This window comes from Desmodus rotundus, chromosome 8, assembly GCF_022682495.2.
Source record: "Desmodus rotundus isolate HL8 chromosome 8, HLdesRot8A.1, whole genome shotgun sequence".
Classification (NCBI taxonomy): Eukaryota; Metazoa; Chordata; class Mammalia; order Chiroptera; family Phyllostomidae; genus Desmodus; species Desmodus rotundus.
Window position 1 is genome coordinate 1,466,353 of NC_071394.1, and position 25,707 is coordinate 1,492,059.

At 56.2% G+C, this 25,707-nt stretch overlaps 1 pseudogene; it reads right to left on the reverse strand.

Annotated features, from left to right (window-relative positions):
- Nucleotides 1–18,561: 18,561 nt before the first annotated feature.
- LOC112315806 (small nucleolar RNA SNORD115) lies at nt 18,562–18,650 on the reverse strand (annotated as a pseudogene).
- Nucleotides 18,651–25,707: the final 7,057 nt, after the last annotated feature.

Sequence of the window (25,707 nt, forward strand, 5' to 3'; positions counted from 1 at the left end):
GAGGGACGAGTGTCAGGGACGGTCGGAGGGCATCCAGGAAGGAATCAGGCTGGAGAGGGTGGCCCATGGTGGGTGGGGTGGTGGGGATGGAGCGAAGGCCACAGTGAGGTCAGAGGGGCCTGGGACTGACATGGCGGACGGACGGGGGCTGAGCCCGCGGGGGCCTTCGAGGTGACTGGGGTCCTGGTGCCACCAAGGGAAGTAGGAGGGGTGGCAGGGGTGCGGGCTTGCAGGAGAAGATAATGAACTCATCTTTGGAGCCAGCTGGGACGGGAGCAATTAATCTACTGGGGAGGGAGGGTGCCCGCTCCTTGGGCTCAGTGCCTGCCTGCCACCTCCGCACCGCCTCTAATCGGCTTAGCGACTCATGCAAATCTGGGCGTGTGGGGCCCTGCTGAAATCCCCCAGCCAAGACGGGGCTTTTAAATCTCATTAGGCCCAGGGCCAAAGGGGTCTCCACAGGAGGAAGTGAGCCAGCCCTGAGGCCAGGCCACCCTGGGACTGGAGTGATGAGCAGGGGCTGCCTCGGGGGGTGGAGGCCCTGGCCCGGGCTGAGGCTGCACCCTGACCATGGCCCCCGCAGGCCCCTGCCCCTGGCCTGGGCACTCCCGGGCCCTCGGTTTTGCGACAGGCACTGCTTAGGAGAAGTTATTTCCCACCACGGCGTAAATGCAGGAGTCTGGGTCACTGCCACCAGCACGCCGTGTCATCCTGCTGTTTGGCGGTGTGTCCTCCCGGCCGGAACAGGAGCAGAAGGCAAGCTCCACGTCCCTCCTGCCCACAGGGCCTCCCAAGGATCTGGTGCGGGGCCGTGGTTCAACGCAAGCTTGTGGAGCCGATGGACAGCGGATGAATCGACCAACCCCAGACCATGATTCTTTGGACGGAGGGAGCATTTTGTCAGGTGATAGCTGACGTGGACGCTCTCTCTGAGCCGGAGATAAAGACTGGACTCGCGTGTGGGGTCTGCGTGGGCAGGGATGCTTAGGGGAGAGCTTCCAGCAAGGGGGCCGCCTGCCGCACAGTCAGCGGGGTTAGACCTGGCTCAGGCACTCGTGTGTGTGCACACGCTTGTGTGTGCACGTGTTGGGGCTCACGGCGTGTGTCTGGACGTGTGGAGCCGGGCGTCGGTGTCAGGGTCTCGTCTGAAGTCACTCTCATTTGACGATTAGAATCTGAGCTGTTCACACATTTCCGGGTCATGAGGCCTCTGTAAGAGCCCGTCGAGGCCTGACCGCCGTGAGGTCCGGGGCTGGACAAGGGAGGGAAGGGCGGGGCCGTGTGGGAGGTGGAGTCGTCTGCGGAGTTCGGTCTGCCCCCCGCGCCCCACGCCCAGCCCCAGCACGTCCGGACCGTGGTGCTCGGCGCCTCGAAGTCTGCACCGCAGCGAGTTCCAGACCACGAGGAGTTGCGACAAGTCCTGTGCCCCCGGGGTGACCGGCCTGGGGCCTGGGGAGGCTGCTCGGACCAGGTGCGGACCGAGGGCTCCGTAGGTGTTCGTTGCTGTGGGTGTTTCACAGCTGGTGGCTTAGGGAATGAGTTGGCAGGGCTTTCCCGGTGTCCACCGCACAGTATGGGCTCAGGAAACCCGGCGCCTCTCCCTCCCCGTCATCGCACAGCTTCACCTGCAGACAGCGTGGTGGACAGAAGTGGGCCAGCTCTGATAACGTCCTCACTGATTCCCATCTCTCAGGCGAGTGCTACACATCATCGCCCCGGGCTGTCACGCTCTTCGATCAGCCACCGAGAACAGCGGCCCCCCAGGCGCCAGCCCAGAGCCCAGCCACACACAGACGGCGACTGGCTCTGGCCACAAGCCCACTGGAGACGTGGGCCGCTCGAGGGGCGAACACCCCGGGGCACGTGCCGACTTCTCGTTCCCGAGGCTGCTCAGCTTCCTGCGTTGCTACGAGCCCTGAGATGGGATGGTGGAAGCCTCCTGGCTCCTGTGCTTAGCATCACCGGTGTGCACGTGCACACACGTGTGTGTGACCCACACAGAGAATGTTCTAGTTGCTTCAAGTAACTGTAAGTTTGTGATGAAGGAAGGGATGCAGATGCCAGAGGCCAAGGACCTCCTGGGGTGGGAGCTGTGCCCACATGACCTGTGACCTTGGAGTGTCCTTGGCTCGTCCCCACCCAGGATTGACCGGGAGGCCGTGGCTAGGATCAGAGACCCGCAGTGCAGAGGCCGGCTCAGGCAGGCATTTCTCCGTGTGTGCTGGGGTCCCTCCCCTCACAAGTCCTTTCCCATCACAACCCCACCAGCTCTTCACCACACACGCCTTCCCCGGAGCACGCCACGCAGCCCCCAACACGAGGTTTCCAGAGAGAGCGGGAGCCCCTGGCCTTGCCCTCACTCCCATGTGCCTGGGGGCTGCCTCCGCTGTGACCCACACCGACCCAGCGTGCGGGTGAGGGTGAGCCTTGGTTCCCCGGGGTTCCCGTCCCGCGGGTGCAGTTGCCGGCAGAGCCCGGTGTTTCTGTCGGGAGCAGAGCTGATCCCTACCCGGTGGCCGGTGGTGGCAGGGCGGTGGCCGAGTTAGCCGCCGGCCCGACGTGGACATTCAGGTCGTCCCACACCCACCTCCGGCGAGAGGATGAGCATGTGCGGGAAATGGGTCCTGGACGGGTGACAGGTGCTCGTGCTGCCTGCCAGGCGGAGGACCCCAGTGAGGACTCGGGTCTGAAAAGAAAAAAAGGCTTTTCTTTTATTTCAGTGTAAAGCAGATAGGGCACCTAACCTCTGAGTAAATACTTTAAAACATAACGTGGGGTGCGTCCCAACCCCCAGATGCAGGACGGAAACACGGCGCGCACGGCCGGATGCCGGAGTAGGGTTCAGCCAGCAGAGCGCGTGCCTGCCTGCACCCCTCCCCGAGCCCCTCCCGCACGTCTGCTCCCCCGACGGTGATTTAAGACAGGGTCCCCCGCAGATCCCCCTAACCCTCCCATCCGCCCGGTCCTCCACGCGGGACCTGCTGGGGTGGGAGAGCGCGGGGCCCCAGGCCCTCCCCGTCCCGTGACCCTGAGCGGGCCCTTTGCCCGAGGGGGGCAGGGGTGGGCTGCCTGCTCCACCGTTCAGAGCCAGGACCCCCCGAACGAGAGGGTCAAGGCTGCATCACAGTTGCTTGGCTGCCGTGCGTCATTGCCTCGGGACGACCCTCTGTGCGGCAACCGATTCCCTGGCCACTGACAGACGAGAGCCTCATGGCTGTGGGGCCAATGAGGTGTGAAGCCCATCGGCTGCAACCGGGGCCAGGCTCGGCATCCTGGCGTTGCCGAGTGTCTGGGGCGGTGGGCAGCCCTGGGCCGCACTTGGCCCCGTTTCTGGGCCATCGCTGGGGCTTCTGGGTCAAGGCCTTGTCTCCCCTGATTTCCGGGCGACCGAGGGGGAAGGGCACGGTCAGACAGCCACGGGAGCCACCACGGGGTCTGATTTGGGAAAGGGTCTTTGGGGATAGAATTAGGTTAAGGACCCTCACGTGAGGATGTCACCCTGCATTCCTCATGGGCACCCTGAATCTAATGACAACTGTCCTTATAAGAGACCGTGGAGGAAAACAGCAGTGGCCCCAAGACCAGGGATGCCTGGGCCCCAGACACTGGAAGACACAGGAAGACCCTTCCCCGGAGTCCTCCGAGGGAGCACAGCCCTGGGGACTCCAGACTTCAGACTCCTAGACTCGGGGGCCATGAGGGAACATGCCTCTGTGGTTTGGAGCCCCCGGTTTCTGGCGATTTGCCTTAGTCGTCACAGGCCACTGACAGTGAGCTCGTTACCAGCCATCGTAGCCTATGTCTAGTGGACGCTTTGTCCTCCTCTCCTGCGCCTGCTCTTCGCCCCTGGCCTTTCCCTCCGGGGCCCTCAGGACAGCTTCCTTCTCCCCACCCTGAAAACCCCCAGTGCACGTGAGGTCCCTGTGGGGTCCACTGTTGTCACGCACTATGGCGGCATGTTCCCCCGTGAAAACAGCAAACGTAACACAGTGCGTGATCCCCGCCACTCCTGGCACCCCAGCCTGGCAGAGTCGGCCCCAGAGGCAGCCTCCTCGCCTGTCTTCCTTCAACCTCTCCATCCCTGTCCCTGCCAGGAGTGTTCTGCAGACCCTTGGATCCTGGTCAGCATCCTCTGAACACCCAGGCTCTCCACGTCCCCTAAACTGTGGTCCCAGGACTGCGCCCCAGGCTTCAGGAGCAGCCCGGGCAGCTTGGGGGTCAGGGAAGGCTGGAGGAGCAGAGCAGGAGAGCATCCTCCGTGGCAGAGGAGGGGAGGCTGCGCCCGGTGCTCTGGACTAGGCAGCGTTGTGGGTGGGTTGAAGCTGCCACCCAGAAAGCCAGGTTGGAAGCCAGAGGAAGCTGTAAGTTTCATGCAATTTCCTGCTCAGTGGGGCGATGCAGGCCCAGGGGGTGGGGCGTGACGGATGGTCCCTGTGGGTGCTGTTGAGAACGGCGGCGTGTGTGTCAGCCAGGGGCCTGGGCCAGCCTCTCGAACGGATCGATCGCGGGCCTTTCCAGCTGGGTGGCCGCCATGCCTACCTGGCCCGTGGTCACGCACAGATGGTTCCTGCAAACAGTGAAGGTGGCAGGAGGCAGGCGGCCATGAGTGAGGAGGGGACAGTCCCCCAGCCATGACAGAGCACCTGTGGGCGCCAGCCCTGAGCTGGGTGCTGGAGGCCAAGAGGCACCAGGCCCACCCCCGGGACAGGCCCACTCTGCTGTGGCCACACCCGAGACATCATGTTGAAATGTCTCATGGCTCTGCCGCCTCTGCCACCAGACTGTGACCTCAGCCATGCCCATCGTCCCCCGTGTTCTGCCTGCTACGGGATTCTTCACCCATCTCTCCTCACGGATGCCCGTGGAGTGGGGGGGTTGCTTTAAATTCAGGTCAGCCTGAGTCACACTCAGGATGCCGGGGGCATGCTGGGTTGGATGGTGTCCCCAGATTCCCGTCCACCTGGAACTTCAAAACGCGACCTCACTTGGAAAGAGGGTGTTTGCCCGTGTGATCAGCGAAGATGAGGTCTCACTGGAACAGGCCATTGGTCCAGGACTGGCACCCTCACAGGAAGAGGAGGGACACAGAGATGCTCGGAGGGAGGAAGACCACGAGGAGACAGAGGCAGACCTGGCAGCCACTGGAACGGGGACAGGCCTGGCACAGACCCTGCCTCAGGGCCTGTGGAGGAACCGCCTCTGCCCACACATCCGTCGCAGATGTTCAGCCGCTCCCTTTGTGGCCCTTCCTGTGGCAGCCCTGGGAGACGGCTGCAGGGCGAGGGGGTCAGCGGACCGTCCAGGGGAAGCACAGGAGGGACGCTACGCTGCTGAGGACAGGCCGAGCTCTGCTGCGTGACAACTCCCTCCTGCGTCTCCCCGGCTCACCACCACGGTGCCGTGCAGGTCGGCCGGGCGCTTTGCCCCCCGAGGAGGGGCCCACCAGCCAGTCTCTGGTCCCGTCAGTACATGGCGGGCGCCCCTGTACACAGTGGTTGTGGGCCATGGCCAGGCGCAGGGCTCCACCCAGCCACAGGGGGACAGGGAGGGCAGGCCCCCCTGTGCCCAGAGTGAGAGGAGACCCCAGGATCAGTGATGAGGACGAGTGTCCACCGCAGTCCCTGAGGACCAGCGGCCCAGGCTCAGCGCTGCACTGCTGTGACTCCCTGGGCTCCGGACCGTGGGAAGAATTTCGGGGCTGGGATCAGGTCACTTGGTTTTTCATCCTGGTTCTAACAAACTTGTCACGACCCTGGCGCGAGGCGGTCTGGGTCTGACCCATTCGTGCAGGCGAAGGGATGAAGAAAGGGCGGAAAGTGGGGGTGAATAGATGGCTGGAGGGCAGATGGAGGGCGGATGGTGATGGGTGGATGGACGGATGGAGGTGCAGGTGGGTGGGTAGATCAGTGGGTGGATAAATGGATGGATGGGTGGGTGAACGACTAATGGACAGATAGATTTATTGATTGCTTAATCTGCACCAGATAAACTAATTTATGAACTAATTGAACCCTTACACCTCCCCTACGTTATTGGGGCCCCCAACTTACAGTCCAGGGGGCTCAGCTTAAGATGCCCCACTGCCGTTTCCAGGGTCCCACAGCTGGCGTCTGAGGTGGGATGTAAGCCCCAGCACAGCCCAGTCACTCGCTAATCCCAGGGGGGGAGACCACCCCAGGGGCAGAGCGAAGGGCTCCTCCAAGACACGGTCTTATTGCACCGCCCCCCCCCCCCCCCCCCCGCCAGCTCCCTTCCCTCTGGCGGACCTGGGGACCCCACAGTGGCCTCCTCGGGCTGCCCTGGGAAAGGAGGCCGGTGTGCCGGGAGCCCCGTGGGCAGCACTCCCTGAGGTGCGGGGCGACAGCAATCTCGGGGCTCCCACAGAGCTCATGGGGTGCCGCTGCCTTCCCGCTGCCTCCACTTCTCCCGCTCAGTCAGGGTCTCTGTGTGGGCGAAGCATTTTTCTTCTGGTTCCATTCTTTTGATAAAAAAATATATATCATAAAAAGCCTCAAAGCCACAGCAATTCATCTCCAGCTCGTTTCGGAGTTTTAATTATCTAAATTATTGCTTTGCCCCGGCACAAAAGAAAGAGGCTCTATTTTTAAAGTTGCAGGGAGCTGAGTGCCGGGGTGCGTCCGGCATCAACAATGTGCACTCGTTTCGATCAGGCGCTCATCACACTTCAACGGTGGTGACAATGGCAGCGGCCGGGTCCCCTGCGAGCGCATTTTTAGCCTGAAAATCACAGAGGAGGGGGTGGGGGAGATTTCACAAGGCCCGCCAAAGACGGTGTCTGGCTCGGGTGGAGCGGGAGATCCCAGGTGCAAGGACGCACAGCCTGGACGGGGGCTGGGGCATCCAGCATGCTTCTGTTCGTGCCTTCAGCAAACGCCCCCGAGTCCTGTGTCCTGAGAGAGGGCACCTGTCACCGGGGCAGTGGTGTCAGCTGTGATGATAGACATGTCCCCAGCGGGTGAGGTCTCTGCAGGAGGGAGATGCAGACGAGGGTGCTCCAGGAGGGCAGGACAGCTGCAGGGGTGAGTGTGGCACAGGAGGGTGGTGAGAAGGGCAGACAGACAGTGGGGGAGCTTAGAGGGAGAGCAGGCAGAGTCTGAAGAGCTTTCTAGTCCGGGGTTCCATCCTGCCTCCTGGGTTTTGGTCTCATGGACCAATACGCATACACCGTGTCCTTGGGGCGGTGGGGACAACCTACCTCACCTTTCTTAGACATCATTCACTCTCCCCTAAGAGACCCACAGCCCCCTCCCCCCAACTTCTGTTAGGACGGTACTTGATCCTGGATTCTAAAACCACCCATTTCTCCTGGATGCCACCCACGAGCACAAGAACTGCGCCTGTGAATAAATGTTTATTTCTCCTGTTCTGTGTTTTTATTAGGGCGCCTCGGCTAAGAACTCAGAAGGGCGGAGGGAAAATTATTTTTCCTCCCCTACGACGGTTGATATAGAATATGGACAGTTAGTATAGACTGTGGATGATCAATATGGACTGTGGATAATCAATATGGACTATTGATGATCTATATGGACTGTGGATGATCAATATGGACTATTGATGATCTATATGGACTGTGGATGGACTACTGATGATCAATATAGTCTGTAAATGATCAATATGGACTGCAAATGATCAATATGGACTGCGGACAGTCAATACAAGGAAGGAAGTCTCAGAGGACATGGTCACTGTCTTCAAACCCGGGAAGCCACTACGCTGCCCGAGGCAGGAGATGTGTCCTATGGCAAGGCCAGCACCCGAGGGTGGGAGCACACCTAGGCAGGTCTGGCCATGACACGTGGAGTGCCACCTACACGGAACCATTCGGAGTCGTAGGGGCAGCCCCAAAGGTAGCGGCCCCCATCCCCGGAGGCTCAGGCAGAAGCTACGAAAGCACGAGGCTGCCGAAGACGTTGCCGCACAGGAAAGTAATGCCGACTCCAGCCCGCACCCCCTCCCTCCTCTCCAGCCTGCACCCCTCCTCTCCAGCCCACACCCCCTCCTTCCGCTCACAGCGTCTGCAGTCCTGGGACTCACACGTTTCCCTGGACTCCTTTGCAGGACCCAGCCACGGCCCATCCCTCTGGTGCTTCTAGACCCTGTCCTTCGTCCTTGCACCTTGCTCCCCTCCTCCTCCTCTCCTCTCCCCTCCTCTCCCTGAGGCTCTCTCTGCTCCTCACTTCTGCGTCTTCTCCTCCATGAGCTCCATGTGATGTAAGGGTTCCTACCTGGGCACGCACTGCTAGCTGGTGAGGGCGTCACCTGTGCAGTGCCACCTGCAGCCCAGCGACCTCACCCAAACTGGGCCTTCAGGAGCAGCTGGCGCCAGGTGAGGAACGTGCCAGAGAAAGGGTTCAGGCATGGGGTGGGAGGCCAGCTCCCACCAGTCCCAAGAGCTGGGAGTGGCTGGTTCACCCAGCAGCTGCACACCCAGGGGGCGTTTGGCTCCACCTTGAGCTGTGACCTCGGATGAGTAACGGGACTCTCGTGGCCCCTGGTCCCTACACCATTTGCTACAGATGCCTTCACAGATGCCCTGTGGAGGGCCTCACCACAGCCCCTGGGTGGGGAGGACATGCGACCCCCTGTGCTGGGCAGGGGTGATGGCAAAGTCCCCCCGGTTTGCCCATGGTCACCTGCTGTTCAGGGAGACATTCTGACACCTCCACAGGACAACTCAGCCTTGACCTTCACCCATGCCCTTGGCCTCACTGCGTGGGGCCCTGTCTCTGTCACGTGGACTGGAAGCCCTGCTCCAGGTCCTGCTGTAGGGGTGCTGTCATATTGCCACCCGGGGGGAGGGGAAGGAACACGATCCTGAAATCGCTGTGAGAGTTTGCTGGTGTGCTCGGCCACCGCGGTGGGCCCTGCAGCTCCCGGGGAGGGGATGGTAACGACCAAGGAAGCCTGCAGCCCAGTGGTGAATAAACATGGGGACTGGCTGCTCCCAAATTCAATTTCACTCGGCAGTAGATGACAGGGACAAATCGGGGCTGACAGCAGCGTGGAGGGAGCAGAAACCCACGTCTCCTTGCCCTTGGCCCTCCTCTCCTCACCATCTGCCTTGGTGCCCACGTCTCCGAGGGTGCACGGGGACTGAGGACACAGGGGAAGGCTGGCCCCTGGTGGGGATGGGGCTGAAGCAGCACCTTCACTCCAGCCGGGGAAACCCCGACCCGACCCAGGGAGCAGCTCTGGGCTGGGTGCCCAGCCGTCTTTGTGGCCCAGGGGGCTGCAGCTCGAACGCTGGGCTGTGACTCGGCGGTGTGACCTTCCTGATCTTAGATGGCAGGGCCTTTCTACCCCGTGGTGGGTAGCCGTGAGCTGCACCTCCTCCGGTCTAAGACACTGCAGGGCTTAGGGTGAGCCGTGTGAGGGGTGGACGGGCTGCATTACCAAGAAGAAAAAGAGGCCTCCAATGACATCTGTGACTCCATTGGTGTAAGACACATCCCGGTCCCATGCTGTCCCAGTGTGAACCGCCGTGCTCCCCAAGTAACAAAATGAGGGGATTTCAGGACAACCGGGATTTAAGTCTGCAAAGCAGTCTTGACGTTTCCAGGAGAGTTTGATGGGCAGGTGGAGGGAAGGTGGTTGGTGTGGTCACCAAAGCCAGACGCGGGGCTGGTGTGGGGGGAGGGAGGTGTCACAGGCCGGCAGGCCCGTCAGTGCGGAGGACGAGTCGGGCAGTAGAAGACCTTTCACAGTGAGTGGCCACCTTGCGAGGGAGTGCCCCAAACCCTGCACGTGTTCCATCCAGGCTCAGTGGCGTCCAGAGAACTCGGGAGCTGGGCAAAGGCTTCCCTCAAGGCCCCTCACCCCCTCCTCCGTCCGAGGCTCAGTTCTGTAGAGTCGTGCTCGAGCTGAGGGAGGTGGGTAGACCAGATGGCCCTTGAAGCGCCTCTCAGCTACAAGTTTCCAGAGCAAAGAATTGCCCCTTGTCGTTCTTTGTTTGTCTTGCTGTTGGCTGGTTTATTTTGTTTTGTTTTTCTAACTCAGTGAATGGGTGGCTAATGAACAAGAGACGAGGGGACTTCCTGGGAAGGACTGAGGCGGCTGTCTGTCCACGGAAGACAACTGCTAATTGCCAGTTGCGGCTGGCAGCCCACAAGGGACCACCCTGGAGGCAGCCAGATGGCAAGACGAGAGGCCTGGGAGGAGAGCAGCCCCCAGCAGGCCCTGGCTCCAAGGGGGCTGAGTGATGGGCAGGGGAAGCCAGACCACACTCACTGCTGCCCCGCCCTTGGACGAGCCTGGTTGAGGCCGTAGCAGGGCAGCTGGACACGTCTGGCCACCGGCCTGGCTCCCTCCTCTCCCTGCAGCCGACCTCAGTGTCACATCAGACCAGCCACGGCCGTCCCCAGCGACTGGCCCCTGGCCCACCTGGCCGACTGCCCAACTCCCATCTGATGCCTGTTGATGGGGTAGGTCCCCACTTCTGTCTGGCTCTCGTCACCGTCTCCTGGGACATGTGGCAGACAGCCGCTGTCATTCTGTCATGGGGCCCCTGCCATGGGCCAGGTCCCCACGCACACTTGCACTCAGACTTCCTGGCGTCACAGGGAGGGGCTGTGACAGGTTCAATGTGCAAACTAGGAAGCCGGGGCGCGGGGCACAACGGCAGGGCCTGTGTCAAACCCGCAAAAGCTCTTGGCTCTGCGGGGGGCCCTCCTTCTGCCCAGACTCCTGGCCACGTGTTCCCCCAGTGCCTGACCTGGTGCCGCCAGGTGCCTCTGGGAGCCACGCCCCCTGTGATGACTCCGACCTGACCCCTGACCCCTCTTGTGCTTTATCTTCTGTCTGAGTCCAGAGCACGGGGAGCCTGAGCACAAGGAGCCCAGCAGGGGTGCCCGCCTCCCAGCTCCCCCTGCCCTTGGAGGGTCAAACCTGGGCTCACCCGCTTGTCTCTCTAGCTTCCTTCCACCCACCCCACTGCACAGACCCCTGACCACCACGGGTAGGGGTGTGGGTCACCAGCTTGGTGGAGGCGGCAGATGTCAGGGGCCAGCATGTTTCCTCTGGACCCCATACCCTTTCTCCACCTGACGGTGTCTGAAACCTTCACCTCAGATCGGGGCAGAAGAGAGGAGAGCCCCGTTCTTCCCGTGTCAGCTCCCCTACTGCCATGAGGGAGCCACAGCTCCGGGTGGAGACGCCGCCATGAACCCTACTCTAGCAGAGAACACCCCTGCTCCCAGGGCTGCAGGGGCTTGCACGGCCCGCCCCGTGCCCCTCTGTGCCTGTGACACAGCCGTCCCCTCATGGGAACTCCGAGATGCCACGGCCTGTGCCCTGGGCCCCCACTCCACATGGCCCACAGGGCCCACACCCCACAGGATAAAGGAAGACTGAGCAGACCGGGCCGGCTTCTGCAAAGCCGTGTTTCTGGAGGACCCCTCCCAAGTGGCAGACCCCCACACTAGTATGAGATGGTCCCGGAGTCCCAGAGTTCACCCACGGGCACAGTCACAGGCACAGTGCTGCCTTGGGCACGGGACCTCAAATGCTTCCCTTTTGCCTCAGAGAAACTGAAGAGTGAATTAGGCATTGCAGGGAAGCCGTGTATTTTTCCAGGTAATTACCCAAACCTCGTGAAATCTAAGGAGCCAGCCAGGGGCCCGGATGGCACGTTTGGGGGACTTAGTGGATGTTTCCCCACAGTTTTCCCACATGGAGGAGCTAATTGATTTATGGGCTGGGGACGGGGGGCGTGTGCGCCTTGTTACCGTTTCTGTCCGTGGGAGGCCTGGGAGGAGGGTGGCTGGGGGCTGGATCTGAGGCTCCACCGGCACTCACCGCGGCAGAGCTCAGAGGGACAGGGCTTGGCAGCGACGACACAGGGCCTCACCCACGTGCGTTGAGAGCCCCAGACAGCTGAAAGGTGGATGTGCACCCGTGCGTGCTCACGTACAAACGAGGTGGCTGGTGTGGGGAGGACAACATGGGAGAAGGCCCCCTCCCACCCTCCTTCCTGTCCCACGTCCTGAACAACGCTGAACAGGAGTCGTGGCGAGATCTCAGGGTGACACAGGGCACTGGTGCCCCCGACGTCCCCACTCTGACGGGAAGCCACGGGCTCCTTCTCAGGAAGACACCCTTGGAGGGGTGACAGGCAGCATGGGGTGTAGCAAGTTCTCAAGTCCAGCCCCCCCAAGGGCAAAGCCAAGCCCATCACGCTGGCTACTCCTCTCTCTTTTCTTCTCGGAGCCTCAGTTTCCCCTCCTGGATGCCACCCCCAGTGGACTCCAGGAATTAACGTGTGTGCAAGCTTATCTGGCCGCGATGCTGGGGCTGTCTGCTCTGCCCGGGCTCCCCGAGTCTCCCCCCGGGCCCTGTCCTGAGTCACTGACCACAGGGATCCTTCCTCCTCCTGACCTGGACCAGCCTGCCTCTCAGGCTGCCTCCCAGCAGCCTCATCCTTCCTCAGTCTCTGGCTCCACTTTCACTGGTTACTTCCGTCCCTCCTGGCTGGCTGATGAAACAAGGGAGATTTGCATAATAATAAAAAGGTAATTAAATCACCAACACAGGAAAAGCCCATTCTCAGATTCTCCTGGAAAACCTCCCCCCTGCACCCCCATCAGGAAAAGCACAGGAAGAGGGTGGGAGGCACAACCATTAGCAGCCGTTCGCTGTCCACTGGCAGCACCTGGCATCGCAAATACTAATATTAATTGCTGCAAGGCCAGGCTGTTAACAGCCAGCCGAACTCATAAATATCCCGCTCACGCGCAGGGCACGGGGGCGTATCCATGGTGAAGACGCAGGGCCGCCGACCCGTCCTCCCATCGCTCCTTCCAGACGCAGCAGCAATTTCCGATATCTGGTCGCAGTTCAGGGACTGAATGGCGGTGTGTCAGCCTATCGGTTTATTCATTGTTTACGCCCACTTAGACGGAATGTATGTGTGTGCGTGTGCGTGTGTCCGTGTATGTGCACACTGAAAACACTAATACCCCCGTCAAGCTCTTGTTCGGTTGGTGATTAATTTGGCACCCTGCGGCCCCCAGCCGGGCAGGAATCCCTGAGGAGGTTCCCACAATGACCTCATGGGGCGTGAACCACGCTCTGCGCTCAGACCCCGTCCCCTGTGCTTGCTCAGGGACCTGGCGCTTTCCGAAATGTGAGGGAGGGGTGTCACACACCCCCTCCACGACCACACCCTGAAAAACACACAGAGAGGGCACTTTGGCATCAGCCGAGACCACTTTGGATCCACACCCTCCCCCCACACTGAGCAGAGCAGGAGACTCCCACGTCGGGCTGAATCACGCCCAGCCTGAGAAAGGTTGGAATTAAGACCCATCTTCCTTCCTCCCTCCTCCGAGGCCCACACCTGTCACGTATGGCCAACTGTGACTCCCAGCCTCGGGGAGCCTTGGGGAGGCTCAGGGTCCACGAGACACGTGTGCTTTCTGCTGGAGCTGGCCCGGTCCTGCATCTCCGCGCTGGGCTGGGCTCCCAACCTTCTGCCTGACCTTGGGGGCGACCTAAGCTGCATCCCCGCCCCATCCAGGCCCCCAGGGTTATGCCTTTGTGCACTCGTTATTCAACATTCAATAATCAGCTCACTCAGCAGTCATTTCCTGAGGGCATACTATGTGCTCCATGTAACGCAGGTCCTGAGAGGAGACATTTTAAAATATACCCAAAGTTGGACATTTTGGATACGTTTTAGAAGTAGAACTAAAAGCATTTTCTTCTGAATTAAACATAACTGTGGTAAGAAGAGAGGAACCGACTCTATCTTTAAAGTTTTTAACATGAGGAAGTGTTGGCAAGAGCACCCCCCTGAGTGGGACGGAGGCAGGGCAGCAGATACTCGGGGGTGGGGAGCAAGATGAGGTTGGGGTCCTGTTAAGCTTGGTGTGTCTTTCAGGCACCTAAGGGCACGACTTGGTTCGACATTTGCACGTGTGAATCTGGAGTTTAGGGAGCCACTCAGGCTGGGACAGCATCTTGGGTAGGAAGGGAGTTTAGAGAAAGGAACTGGTCTGACTGGATCCCAGAAAAGCTCGCCTCTAGATACGGAAAAATAGGTAAAGACCCCAAGAAAGAGTGACCCAGTGTGGCAGGGGGACATGGAGACTGCGGAGTCCTGGAAGCCACGTGGATGAAGTGCTCAGGGAGGTAGTCGGGGCCCCTCGCCAGGTGACAGGTGACAAAGGCCCCCGGGACCTTGCAAATGCAGTTTTGGTCGAATGGGGGTGATAAACCGACTGGGGAGATCACAGGGGAAAACAGAGGGAGAGAGAGTGGGAACAGGTAGGGCCGCCCGGCTGAAGGGAAGTGCTGTAAATGGAGGACAAAGGGGACGTCCACACGCACACACATATATGAAAGAGGTTTACATACACTTCATGTACACAATTTCTCATACATGACAGGCATTTGCAGGAGAATGTTATGACTCGGGAGAGCGGGTCAGCTTTGTGATGCGGGAGGTGGGAGCGAGGCAGTGCCGAGTGACTCCAGGAAACAGGGACGTGCTGTGCGTGGTGAGTTCACCCCGTCTCCCCAACAACCCACAGCCGGCAGCAGGGCACCCAGGCAGTGTGGCAGCCAGGCAACCAGGCAGCCGACCCGGCACGCTGTCCGTGGTGCTGAAGAGGCTCTGCTCCCCGCCAAGACACGCCCAGGCACCCACGGTTGGTGGCTTGGCCTTCGACGATATTGGCCTATATATTGAATTGCTATTTCATCACCCACCAAATCATAAACATCACGTAATTTATTGCATTGCAATTTCCCTGGAGAGGATAGATATGGAGGAAAGGAGAAGGGAAGGCAGCGAGAGAGGGGTTAGCTCTAAGTAGGCGGAGCCCATGGCATGCTGGGCGTAAAGCGAGGAAGTTTTTATAGGTCATCTGGTATAATTCTCAAAGCCACCCTGGAAGGTGAGTACCAGGGGCCTTTTTCTCAAGTGGCCCAGGGAAGGCGTGTGTGTCCAGGGTGAGCGGCGAGGGCAGGGGAGGGGCTGAGCCAGCGTTTGAACCAGGTCTCCCTGCACGAGCATCCCCACCACCTACAGGACACACCGTCTGTCCCATCCTCTTCCTGAAGGGTCTTCCTGAGGCCAGCCTGCCTGGCTGTGAGGACCTGCCCCAGGTACGACCTGTGCTAACCATGGGCACGTGGAAGGAAGTTTATACAGCACCCCAAGTCCACTTCAGAAGGATGAGTTTTGACAAAGCACGAATGTGCTCAGGTCTGTTTGGCATTGGGGAGCCTCAGACAGCCTTTGCCCGGCGCCTCCCCTTCTTCAGGGCAGTAGCTCCTCTCTGGTGACAAGCGGCGGGACTCCTTCGGGGTAGATGTGATGGTGGCCATAAAACCTGCGGTCCCATCTCCTGCTGCAGGGGCCTCGCTGACTGAGGGGCTTACCACCATGCTTGTTCCAGGGCGTCCAGGCTGCCCTGTCCCTCCTTCTCCCCACAGGTGTCAAATCTACACAAGAGCTGAAGGCTCTGCCCGCCTTTGCGTCCTCAAGCCTTCACAGGTGTTTCTCCCAACGAAGGTCCAGCGCATGGAATCCCACCTGGGCCTCTGTGTATGGATGCTCTGAACTCAGACAGGTATGGCTGACCTATAGGTGGGCCTTCCACACTGCAGGTCGCTCTCTCAGCAGCACCTCCTCCTCTCTCTGTCTGGGTCTCCCTCCCCCACAGTCTTTTTATCAATATTATTTAAAATTTATTTTCAATGTCAGTTGACATGCAATACTGAGTTAGTTTCAGGTGTGTAGCATAGTGATTGGACATTTTGTATACCTTTCAGAGTGACGCCCCTGACAAGCCTAGTACCCGTCGGACACCAGGCGCAGCTATTGCAAACTTCATTATCGACTCCGTGTGTTGACAAGTCTCGATCAATCAGGAAGCCTCATTCTAGACTGAGTTTCCTTCGACATCTGGGTTGTAATCACGGCACTGATTCCCAAAACTGACCTGCCTGACTTCGGGTGTCCACAACGGGGTGGTTCTGAGGGGAGGGCCTCTCAGCCCCCTGTTCTAGCCTCTTCGTCACTTTCTCTCCTCTTTTCCACAGAACGCCACTCCAGGCCCCACTATGAGAGGTGGGTCTGGCGTGTGTTAAGCAGCCCCCACCTGGCCAGCTGCCCCTCCTTCCGAGTATGTCTGCCCAGGTGTCTGGACAGGGAGGGCTGCGATCCCAAACCTCAGACAGAGAAGGAGCCTGGCTTCCGCACTTGGCCCCGGCTGAGGTCCTATGTCCGCCTTTCCCCAGAGAACTGAGCTGGGGGCTCAGTTCATCATGCAGTAGCGCTCTGTCTCCGTGTGCACATTAGGTGAATTCCATGAAATTGCCATCCTTTGTGGGTCAAGACCAGTTGAATGTCAGTGATTTTACATGGTCCGCTGTGGTATCTTCCTTGAGAATCTTGTTGATAGAATGAACTGAGGATGAGGTTGCCATGGCGACAGGCAGACATCCTGGGTCCCTAATACCAGCAAATATCACTCAAGGCCACCTCTTGCCAACTACGTTTGCATAAACCCCACTCACCTATGGAGGCAGAGACCCCACACTAACCATGTTACTAAATTCTGATCACATGGAGGGCCAGATGTTTTCTAAGGTAAAGTGACACTCAGGAGACCCCTGAGGACTGTCTCAACTGCACCAGAAGACAGAACCCAAGGGGACAAAATTAAGCCAAATTCTGAGGAACAAAAGGGAGGAATTGGGCCAGGGGGAAGGGCTGGTGCACTCCCACCAAAATTCCAGTCCATGTTTCCCCCCAGATCCTCCCCAACAATCACTGATAAGATTGGGCTATCTCCTCCCCAGGATCCACTCAGCTGCCCAAATCAGAGACCTGGGAGCCCTCCCTCTCCCCATCCCAGGTCAGCCCCTCACTACATTCCATCACACCCACGTCTGCACTATTTAGGGAATCTGCCCACTTGTCTCTACCTGCTGCCTTGCCCCGGGCAAGGCCACCATCTACTCGCCCCCTCCCCCCAACTCCCGCCAGATGACATCGGCCCTCGCCCACCCCCACCTCGATTTTCCTCCCTGTGAGTTTACTCCCCACACCAGAATACGGCTGTCACTCACATATGACCACCCAGAGACTCATTCACGCTTCCTACGGCCAATGCACAGAGTGGTTTCCAGTCCTCGGTCATTACGATCGGACCTGCTGTGGGTCTCCGTGTGCGGGACTCAGACCGTGTGCACAGCCCTGCTGGCGGGCGGGCACTGGGGGGTGGGATTTGCGGATGATAGAGGAGGCTCCGCCTCAGTACATCCGGGCTCATGGTCTTCGGTGCGGTCGCACCCGTGACCCTCCCACAGGCTTCGCATCTTTAGCAACTTGGCATCTTTGTTGGCATTTAGTATTTTCAGTTCAAAATTTTAGCCATTCTGTGCAGCGGTACTGTTTTGTGATTTTAATGTACCGTTTTTTGATGACTAAGGAGGTGGAACACACTCAGTTCCTCTTCAGTTCCATGTTGTCCTTGCGAAGTGCCAGTTCAGTCTAGGTGCTCCTCTTTTCAATCGGGTTGTTAGTGCTCTTTCTTACTGATTTGTGCCGGTTGCCCGTTCAGTAAAATCCAGATGCGAGTCATCTGATGGCTGTAAACCCTTAGTTCTAATAACACACAAGGGATCAGTCTGTCCGGATCTGGTGATGTGTGTGGGGGGCGCGGGGGGCATCTGTAAGAGTGTCAGCCATTCAGCAAGGACCCGATGAAATGCTGTGAGGTGTGGGCCAACTGTTATTTTTCCCATTTAATGTCTGGTTGACCCGATATCATTTATGGACACCATCTCTCCCCACCAGATTCTGGTTACACTTCATCAAAATTTAAGAATTCTCTTTGTGGAGAAGCTTTCAACCACAAATTAATTTTCTTTAAATAGATAAAGGGTTATGCCACGTAGTTATTTCCTCTTCAGAGAATTTTGGTCATTTATGTGTTTAAAGCATTCGTGAATTTTATCAAATTTATTGGAATAAAGTTCATAGTATTTCCTCTTTATCCTTTTAATGGACATGTCATCTGTCGTGGTGCCTTCTTTCTCGTTATCGATCCTTATAGCCCACATCTTCTCTCTTTTATCCCAATCAGTCTTTATCAAGACTGATAGAGGCTTCATAGAGCCTCTCTCAAGGGTAGAGGCTTTACTATTTTAATGATCTTCTGAAAAAAAAAAAATCAACATTCGGCTTCATGGGTCTTCCCTGTTGCCTCCCTGTTCTCTGTGTCATTGGTTTTCCTCCCTCATCTGGGTCCCTTCCTCACTTCTGTTTAATTTCTGTTTAATTTGCTCCTGTTTTGCCAGCTCCATAGGCTGAGAGCAGAGAGCTTTGATTTGAAACCTTTCTGCTCTATTCATTTTGGCCTTTCACACTGTAAATTCCCCCTGCCTACTGTTGTAGTGACATTTTATAAATTCCAGTATGCTCTGTTTTAATTTTTGTTCAGTTCAAAATACTTCCTACTCTCCCTTTGGGTCCCTTCCTTGATGCCTGGTTATTTGCAAGAGTGTTATTCAGTTTCAAACTATTTGGGGACTTTACAGAAATCTTTTTACTATTGATTTCTTTCTTTTTTGTCATCATCTCTCTTCAAGACAATATGAGTTCTCATCATTGACACTATCGATCTCTGGCTCAAGTTCACTGTGGTCACAGAATGCACTTTAGACAAACTGAATCCTTTTTAATGCCTCGACATCTCGTTGTAATTGCCTGGAACACGATCCGTCTTAATAAATGTTCCGTGCGCACTTGGAAAGAGAGGGCTCTATGATGTCAGGTGGATCAAGCTGGTTAATAATTCTGTCCGAGCCCTTGAGGTCCTCAGGACTTGTGGTGCCCGTCCCATCAATTACCACGGAGAGACAGGTGTTGAAACCTTCTGCTCGTGTGGGGCTGTCAAATTGCCCGAGTGCCCGTCAGCTTTCGCTTCGAGCATCCTGATCTCTTTCAGGAGGCGAATACACATTCAGGATGGTTCGGTCCCCGTGAGCCGTTGACCTCTACCTTTAAAATAAACTTTTTATAATCCCTGGTCACATTGCTTGCTCTGCAATCTATTTTGATACTATTGTAGCTATGGTACCTTTTTTAAAAAAGGTTTTATTTATTTATTTTTAGAGAGGGGGGAGGGAGGGAGGAAGAGGGAAACATCAACGTGCGGTTGCCTCTTGCACACCCCGCACTGGGGACCTGGCCCGCCACCCAGGCATGTGCCACTGAGCCATGTCAGCCAGGGCTCTTTTTTTTTTTTTTTTTTTTTGATGAGTGTAGTATGGTATACCATTTTCACAGTTTTACTTTTATCCTATTTGTGCCTTTATATTTAGAATAGGCTTTTTTCGTAGACAGCATAGAGTTGGGTCTTTATTTCTTGACCCGATCTGAAAATCCCTGTCTTCTCATCAGGGTGTTGAGAACATTTGGAGCAATTACCAATAATGTTCGATTTAACGCCACCTTCTGATGTTTGTTTTCGAGCTGTCCTGTCTTTTCATTGTTGTTATCTGTATTTCCTGTGGTTTTCTTCTGTCTTCATTTCCCGGAGGAGCTTACATCTCTGGCGGTTCAGTTTGGGTCCTTCTGTGCATTACTTAACACCTCCAACCTCTCCGCTATCTTCTGGAACTCAGGGAATGTGGTCGTGAGTGCCGTTTTGACGTCCTGGCTCATTCGGGCTACCATCTGCGTCAATTCGATGTCACTGTCTACCGGCCGGTTTCTCATCAGCTTGGGTCATGCTCTCCTGCTTCTCCGCACACCTGCTGTGTTTCGATCAGGTGGCAAATATTGAGAATTTTATCTTGTTGAGTGCCGGGTCTCTGTGTTTCTACGAACATTGCTGAGCTTTGCTCTGGGAGCCAGTCCAGCTACTTGGAAACAGTTTTATCCTATCTGTCTTCTACTAGCTTTGGTTGGGCTGGAACCTAACCTCCTGTAATCTGGGGATAATTAATCCCTGCTCTTGAGGCCGGACGTCTGCACACCTGCGAATGCCCCGAATCACGGGTCTCGCAGTCTGACTGTTGGAACAATAAATGTGCCCAACCTCCCCTGATCGCGTGAATCTCAGTCCTTCTCTGTCCTGGGGACCCGTCTCCCCTCAGCCGTGAGCAGTTTGGGTGCTCTCTGCCAGCAGACAGGCACGGTCCTTTTGCTTCGTGTTCTAAGCTCCACACCGAATTGTTAGTATTTTTGCTCTAATGTGTCACTTTACTTTTTACAAATATTTTTATTATAAAATAGAACACGGATACAGAGAATCACATCCAACACATGTGTGGTTCACACTCTATTCTTGGGTGCACACCCTGCCAGGTCAGCAATAGAAAGAGCTCTGTCGCCTGCCCTGCCCACGGGCGTCGGCAGCGCTGTCAAATCCCATCCACCCCGCTCCGCACCCCTACTCGTGACTACCAGCCTGCTGTTCATAGTAATTACATCTTTAAAACAGTTTTATCATTCAAAGATGGATCCCTGGACTTCACAGCTCCGTCTTGACCGATTTTTAAAATTGGACACATCCTTTCAGCATCTTTCATCCCGTGAGCGTGCCTGTCTGCTCCTTTCCTTCCCATTATCTGGGGGAAGCCTGGTGCCTCTGCCTCTGGGCTTCCCGCAGGCTGGGCTTTGCTGATAGCATTGTCCACGGGTCCACCTGTCCTCTCGGCGGCCTGTGTGTGGGCTGCCCGCTTTGGAGCCCGAGCCAGCCTCGGGCTCCCTCCCTTTCTGGAGACGCTGCTCAGGGTCCAGCCAGGCAGGGGGAGGCACACAACTCGTGATTCCACCTCTGTCTGTCACACCAACAGCCATTGGTTTTTAATGCCCGGGTCTGCCCATTCCTCCAGAGCCTCCAAGGGTGATGTGCTCATTGTGTCATTTCAGTGGCTTATTTTTTTGTCCGCTGACTTTTCAAGAATTTAAGGAAAAGCCCTGGTGTGAACCCCCATACTCACCGGTTCCAGTGCTGCCCCCTCTGCCCTCTGCCTGGGGACCTTACCCTTTGTCCCAGGGTCAGAGCACTGGGAACGGATTCTCTGTCTTCATTTACACGAAAGCGTCTTTATTTAACACTCTGAAATTTGCTGCTTATAAAACTCCAGGTTGACATTTAAAATGGCATTCCACTGTCTTCTGGCCTCCGTGTTTCTGGCGAGAAGTCAGTGGGGGGTTTTGTTTGGTTTTTTGTTGTTTTTTATATTTGCGTCCGCCTCTTGTGCTCCCCCGTCCCCTGGATGCCTTTGAGATGTTGTCTTAGCTGTGATGCTTAGCTGATTGACTGTGACCTGCCTATTTGTGCTCGATTTTTGTATTTATTTTGCTTGATTTTACTGAATTTTTTTGATTGTTAGACCGATGCGTTAATCACAGTTAGAAAGTTTCAGATAATAATCTCTTTAGCTGTTTCTTCGTCCCTGTTCCCAGTTCCACGTGTTGGGTTTCCTAGCATTGTTCCGCCGGTGGATAAATTGGACTTTATTTTTTTTTCGATTTTTCCCCGTGCTTTAGTTTGTTCCACCTCTAATAGCTCGTCTGCAGGTTTCATGATCTCTTCTGTTGCAGAATCAAATGAATTTTTCAATTGCTTTCAGAATGCTGATAGCTCTCCTTAAAACTTCCTGTCTCTTCACTCATCACACACAGTATCAGGCACGGATACTTCACCGTGTTCATCGTGGCTGCTGTAAAGTCCTTTCCCTGTCATTTCGTGCAGCCCCCGTCTGCGGTCACCTGCGCTAGATGTTCCACGAGCTGGTTTTGAGGAGAAGCAAGTGCTCACACCGTGCAGCTGCCTTCAGAGATGGGTGACACGCTCATCCTGAGGGGTGACAGGTGATGGAGAGCCGGCGTCCTTGGAGACCCACCTGCGGCTGTCGGGAGCGGCTGGAAGTCAGCCGGGCCTGAGTCTGAATTCCGTTCTCACCCGAGACTTCCCCAGGTCCCAGCTCCACCCTCAGCCAGAGGAGAGGAGCTGTCCCCACCGCACACGCCTGTCCAGAGGCCTGAGAGTGACAGAAGGGACAGTATGCGCAGCCCAGGTTCGTGGGTGGCAGAGGTGTGCGGAGGGGCGGAGCCCGTGCCCCCGCCAGGCCCCTGCCCCTCGGTGCTGCACAAACGGAGCCAATTCCGGGCCTGGAAAGCCTGGGTCTCCCGGGCTCCTGCCGCTGGCCGTCCTGGCCCCGCAGGACCTTCCAGGGCCTCCGCTCTTCCCCCGTGAGGAACGCGCCCCCGTGTAGAACGCGCTCCCGGGTTTTTGGGCCAAACTTTCAGGCAAAAAAAAATCTTTCCTTCTAATTTTTTCTTCAACTATTTATTTATGTATTTATATTTCCAAACAAAGCCAATGATCATATTCCAGGGTATCATTTTGCATACGAATATCATTATTGCCTTCTAGAGGTGCACTTTAATGCCTAGGCATAAACAAAAAAATTAAAAACATTCATGTGGGCGTGGAATTAGTATTGCCCGTGTATCATGTGCACCCTTATTTTTCCCTCAAAACTCTGGGCAAAACCCTGCGCATTATACGGCACTTCTTTCAGAACTCCAGAGCAGTGAGCGTCCCTGCCGCCCTCCGCCCCAAACACACAAGGAGCCCCCCACCTCCGGACTTTGTAAGCCCACACCAGCGCCCTACACCAGGTTGCTCTCTGTGCACCCTGGGACTTGTCTTCAGATGCGGCGTAAAGTTTGGGTTCACACAGCGACGTAGGTTTGAGAGGCTGCTTTGGGAGCCACCAGGTCCGGTTCCCTCGTCTCACATTTGGGGGAGCCGGAGGCCCAGAGGTCATGTGGGGTGCACCGGAGGAACGCAGTGAATCACCGTCAGCACTGTCCGTGGCATCGACATGGCCCGACTCCAGGACGGGGCATTGGCCTGACTGACGCGAGCTCCACTCTTGTCCAGTTGTATCGTGTTCCTAAAAATAGGGCCCTGAGCCCATGAGGCGGCTGGAGGCACCAGCTGTATTTGCCACAGGGGCGCAGGGGCTCCCAGGAGCGGCTTGGGGCTGGGGCTGCGGCTGAGCCAGCAGGGAGAAGGCCGCCTGGTGGCCACACCCCCACAGGCGGGAGTCGGCCTGGTGAATGTGCCACAACCTCCCAGAAAGTATAAACAGCAAGAAAGCGAAGCTGGAGAGAGGCCGGGGAGTCACCTTCGTGGGAAGTAGATGGCAGTTTCAAGTTTGGACTCCCCGCAATGCAACTAGACACTCCACCCTCTGCCGAGGGGGACGCAGCCCAGTCACCTCCCTACTCTGGCTGGCGTGGCTCAGCCATTGGGCTGTCTCGGGGTGGCAGGTGTGCTGTGGGGAGGGGAGGCCTCCAGAGACAGGTGGTTTCCTCCTGCCTTCTCCACCCTCTCCTGTCAGCCATGGATGGAACCTGCCCAGTCCTGTCCGCTGGTCCAGAGACCCCTGGGAGACTCAGGAGCCCACTGAGACCCATCCTGCAGCCATACCCAGGCCACCCGTGCAAGGGAGCCCAACAGAGCCACAGGCGAACCATGTTAGTCAGATAGAAAACGCTGCTGAAAGCTGCCAGGCTTCGGGGCCACGGCTGCACAGTTACCATGGCAACTGTGCTCTTGGGCGCATTACAGGGTAACCAACACTGTGACGCTGCCGGCTTGTCCTAAATTAATTTACGGGTTCGATGTGTTGTCGGACCAAACTCTCGCTAGGAATTGTTGGAACTTGAAAAGCGGATTCTGAATTACAACTAGAAAAACGCACTATGAATAGCTTGGGACATTTTGGAAAAGACGAGCGAAGTCTGGGGCACTGGGAGAAGCTCACTTCCAGACATGAGGTCGGAGAGCGGCAGTGAGGGCTGGACGGGGAGCCCCGGCAGCGGGGCTTGTTAGGAGGGAGACCCCTGAGCACGGGAGAGGCTGTGAAAGAGAACGGGTCCTGGGGAAAGGGTGGGTTAGCTTTTCAGCAGCATGAGAAATTCGGGCGGCATGTGTAGAAACGTGTGTCCCCGTTTCCTGCCCTATTAACAAAATACCGTATTGTGCTGTGTATATGCTCACATTTTTGCCCAGATTTTGGAGAGGAAAATAAGGATGCACATTGTAAATGGGTAATATAATCCCATAGTTATATAAATGTTTTTAATTCTTTTATTTATGCTTGTGCCTTAAAAGTGCAAATCTAGAAAATAATAACGATATCCATATGCAAAATAATTCCCGGGAATATGATAATTGGTTTTGTTTCTAAATGTAAATAAATAAAACATTGAATTAAAAAATTAAAATGAGGACTTCTGGCCAAGATGGAGGCGTAGGTAGACACACTGTGCCTCCTCGCACAACCAAAAGAAGGACAACAACAAATTTAAACACAAAAAACAACCAGAACTGACAGAAAATTGAACTGTATGGAAGTCCAACAACCAAGGAGTTAAAGAAGTAATATTCATCCAGACCTGTAGAAGGGGCAGAGATGGGCAGCCGGGTGGAGAGGACTCGCAGCAAGGTGGCGGCTGGAGGACCAGGGCAGTCAGTAGCTGGTGGAGCGGGCGGTCCCACATTTGCGTGCAGATAAACTGGGAGGAACAACTGGGTAGTGAGACAGACTGTGAAACCCATCTTTCCAGCACTGGGAAATGAACCCTCAAACCTCTGACAAAAAAACACCTGTGGGGTTGGGGCAGCAGGAAAAGCTCCCAGCCTCACAGGAGAGTTCGTTGGAGAGACCCACAGGATCGTACGTACACAAGCCCACCCACCTGGGAGTCAGGACCAGAAGGGCCCCCTTTGCTTGTGGGTAGCAGTGGAATTGACTAAAAGCTGGCAGGGAGCTGAGCAAGCGGCATTGCTCCCTCTCGGACCCTCCCCCACGGACGGTGCCACAACCCAGCAACTTGGGTTTCCCTGTCCTGGCCAACACCTAAGGCTCCGCCCCTTACTACGTAACAGGTGCACTGAGACAGATAAATATTGCCCAAATGAAAGAACAGATCAAAGCTCCAGAAAAAACACAACTAAGCAATGAAGAGATAGCCAACCTATCAGAGGCACAGTTCAAAACACTGGTCATCAGGATGCTCACAGAAGTGGTTGAGTATGGTGGCAAAATAGAGGGAAAAGTGAAGGCTATGAAAAGTGAAATAAAGAAAAATGTACAGGGAACCAACAGTGACGGGAAGGAAACTGGGACTCAAATCAACGGTTTGAAGCAGAAGGAAGAAATAAACATTAAACCAGAACAGAATGAAGAAACAAGAATTCAAAAAAATGAGAGGGTTACGAATCTCTGGGACAACTTTAAACATTCCAATAGCTGAATCATAGGGATGCCAGAAGGAGAAGAGGAAGAGCAAGATATTGAAAAAATATTTGAAAACATAATGAGGGAAAACTTCCCCAATCTGGCAAAGGAAATACACTTCCAGGAAGTCCAGGAAGCTCAGACAATCCCAAAGAAGTTGGACCCAAGGAGGAACACAGCTCATCTTGGGTAATTACACTACCTAAGATGAAAGATAAGGAAAGAATCTTCAAAGCAGCAAGAGGAAAGGAGACAGTTACCTACAAAGCAGTTCCCATAAGACTGTCCGCTGATTTCTCAAAAGAGACCTTATAGGCAAGAAGGGGCTGGAAAGAAGTGTTCCAAGTCATCCGGCAAAGCTTTCACTTAGAATGGAAGGGCAGATAAAGTGCTTCCCAG